Raw genomic sequence first — 3,883 nt, 5'->3', positions numbered from 1 at the left:
AAAGGCGTGTGCCACCACCACCTGGCCAAGTCGCTTTGTATCAGACCAAATCTGCCGCTGTGGCGGCTTTTGTTGCAAAACCGCAGGTACTTGAGCTTCCACTAATTCAGTCAGCGGTAAAATAACGGCACCCCAACGTGGGGCTCGAACCCACGACCCTGAGATTAAGAGTCTCATGCTCTACCGACTGAGCTAGCCGGGCTACAAGCTTAAGGCTTGAGTCGGGGGCAAAATAGCCCGATGTTGGACGCCAAAATGTAACGGCATAGACGAATGCAGACTCTGCACCCTCCATTACTAGAAGTCATCAATAGAGTCACCCTAATATGCTCTAGGAAGTTCTCACTGCACCAAGTTTCCACATCCTGTCAAAATGTCCCCAAGTTTAAGTCATCTCTCCCCAAATTCTATCCCTCCCTCCCCTCCAGGTCCTCCTTTTCCAATTCCCACCCACTCCCAGTCCCACTTAGAAAATCTATTTTATTTCTCCTTCCCAGGAAGATCCTTGAATCCCTCCTAGAGCCATCCTTGTTACTTCGCCTTTTTGTGTCTGTGGATTGTAGCATGATTTTCACTTACTCAATAGCTAAGACCCACTAACAGGTGAGTACATATCATGTTTGTCTTTTTGGTCTGGGTTACCTCACTCAGGATAATTTTTCTCTAGAACTAGAGATCCATTTGCCTGCAAATATCATGAAGTCATCTTTTTTGACTGTTGAGTAATATACATTTTCTTTATTCATTCTTCAGTTGAGAGACATATAGGTTATTTCCAGTTTCTGGTTATTATGAATAAAGGAGCTATGAACATAGATGGGCAAGTGTCCTTGTGGAAGGCTGGAGTAACTTTTGGGTATCTGCCAGAGAGAGATAGCTGGTTTTGAGGTAGATTGATTCCCAATTTTCTAAGGTATTGCCATATTTATCTCCAAAGTGACTGTACAGATGTGCACTCCCACCAGCAATGGAGGAGTGTTTCCCTTGCTCGACATCTCTCCAGCATGAGCTGACTCTTGTATTTTTCATCTTAGCCATTCTGACAGGTGTAAGAAAGAACCTCAGTCATTTAGAGTTGTATTTCCCTTATGGTTAAGGATGTTTAAAATGTCTTTAAGTGTTTCTCATCCATTTGAGATTCCTCTGCTGCGAATTCTCTGTTTTCTCTATTCCATTTTTAAATTAGATTATTTGATTTGTTGATAGATAGTTTCTTAAGTTCTTTAAATATTTTGGAAATCAGCCCTCTATCATATGTGGGGTTGGTGAAGAACTTTTCCCATTCTGTAGGCTGCCATTTTGTCCTATTGACTCCTATTGACAGTGCCCTTTGCCTTACAGAAGCTTTTCAGTTACCTGGGGTCTCATTTTTTTAATTGTTGATCTTAGTACTTGCACTACTGTGTTCTATTTAGGAAGTTGTCTCCAGTGCTATTGTGCTCAAGTAGGCTATTCCCTACTTCCTCTTTGTGGTGGTAAGAAAATGGTCATAGACTTACGTGGAGTAGCACTATTAGGAGATGTGGCCTTGTTGGACTAGGTGTGGCTTTGTTGAAGGAACTGCACAACTAGATCACTATGGGATGGGTTTTGAAGTCCCAGAAGTTCAAGCCAGGCTAATGGCTCATGGTCTCGTCCTGTTGTTTGTGGATCCAGATGTAGAACTCACAGCTTCCTCTCCAGCACCATGTTTAACTGCATGCTACCATGTTTCTCACCATGACAATAATGGAATAAACCTCTTAACTATAAGTCAGCCCCAGTTAAATGTTTTCCTTTATAAGAGTTGCCTTGTTCATGGTGTCACTTCACAGAAATAAAAATCTACCTCAGACACTTTGTCAGGTTGAGTATGGATTTATGTTGAGGTCACTGATCAACTTGGACTGGAGTTTTTTGCAGGGTGATAAGTATGGATCTATCTGCATGCTGATATCCAGTTAGACCAGAACCATTTGTTGAAGATGCTGTCTCTCTTCCATTGTGTCTTTCTGGCTTCTTTATCAAAAATCAGGTGTCCATGGGGGTGTAGATTTACATCTGTGTCTTCAGTTCAATTCCATTGGTCACTGTATTTTTACTTTTTATAATTTGTTTGTTTGTTTGTTTTGTCAATACCATGCAATTTTTATTACTATGGCTCTATCTTAGGGTTTCTATTGCTGTGAAGAGAAACCATGAATACAGCAACTCTTATAAAAATAAAGCATTTAATCAGGGTAGCTCACTTACAGTATTAGAGGCTCAGTCCACTATCATCATAGTGGAAGCATGGCAATGTGCAGGCACACATAGAATCCTTTATCTTTCAGGCTACATGAAGTTGACTGAAACACTGTGTGATATTCTGAGCATAGGAAGCCTCAAAGTCTGCCCTTACTTTCACACACTTCCTCCACAAGACCAGACTCACTCTAGCAAAGCCATACCTCCTAAGAGTGCCATTCGCTATAAGATTGGGGGGAGCAGCTACATTCAAATTACAATAAGTTCTAAAGTACATCTTGAAATCAGAGATGACTGGACCTAGAAAACATGATATTGAGTGAGAAAGACAAATATCATATGTACTCATTCATAAGTGACTTTTTGACATAAAGCAAAGAAAACCAGCCTATATTTCACAATCTCAGAACCTAGACAACAATGAGGACTCTAAAAGAGACATATATGGATATAATCTACATGGGAAATAGAAAAAGACAAGATTTCCTGAGTATATTGGGAGCATGGGGACCACAGGAGAAGGTTGAAAGAAGAGAGAGAGGGGAACAGAGAAAAATGTATAGCTCAATAAAATCAATTTTAAAAAGGAAAGAAATCAAAGATGACAATACCTCTGGAAGTTCTTTTATTATATATGATAGCTTTAGCTAGCCTGGGTTTTTGTTTTTCCATAAGTTGATAATTGTCCTTCCAACATCTATAAAGAATTGTGTTGGAATTTTGGTGGGAACTGTGTTGAATCTATAGATTGTTTTAGATAAAATGGCCAGTTTTACTATGTTAATAGTATCCATCCATGAGCATGAAAGATCTTTCCATCTTCTGATATCTTCTCCAATTTCCTTCTTCAAAGACTTGAAACTTTTTGTCATACAAGTCTTTTACTTATTTGTTGAGAGTCACCCCCAAGATATTTTACATTATTGTGAAGGGTGTTATTTCCCTGTTTTATCCTCAGTATATTTGTTATTTGTTAATAGAAGGGTTACTGATTTTTTTTTGATTAATCTTGTATCTAGCTACTTTGCTAAAGATGTTTTTCAGCTGTCAGAAGTTTTGGCATTTCCTAGTAGAATTTTTGAGGTCACATATGTATATTATCATATCATCTGCAAAGAGGGAAAGTTTGCCTTCTTTTCTATTTTGTACTTCCTTGATCTCCTTAAGTTGTCTTATTGTGTGGTTTAAGCTATAGTACTGTTTCCTTTATAGATGTGGGGGTGGTCTGAGGGTGGGGGCTTAATTTGGGTCATGGCTGCTGGTATGACCTCAGGTGGAGCAGGGGTTTCTGCTGGAGTTGTGAACTGGGATCAGACCTCTGCTCTCTTATGTACCTTCCAGGAGTGGAACAGTGTGTGTCTAGGAAATGGGAGAGGGTAAATCAGGCTGTGGAGAAAACTAGGATAATATAAGCATGGATTATAATTTATGCATTCTTTACCAACGGTGATTCATTCTGCCAAGGACAGGGTACCTACCTCATCTCCTCAAATTACCTAATGTGTATAGACTAACAGTTTGACTAAACGTGCTTCTTCTGACTCACTGAAAAGCCACACCACTACTCTATATAAACCGGTCTATGTTATCCCCCAGGTAACTGCCTATAGTGAAGAAGAAGAAGAAGAAGAAGAAGAAGAAGAAGAAGAAGAAGAAG

Source organism: Microtus ochrogaster, linkage group LG5 (genome assembly GCF_000317375.1).
Source record: "Microtus ochrogaster isolate Prairie Vole_2 linkage group LG5, MicOch1.0, whole genome shotgun sequence".
Taxonomy (NCBI): domain Eukaryota; kingdom Metazoa; phylum Chordata; class Mammalia; order Rodentia; family Cricetidae; genus Microtus; species Microtus ochrogaster.
This window is presented reverse-complemented; position numbering follows the sequence as displayed.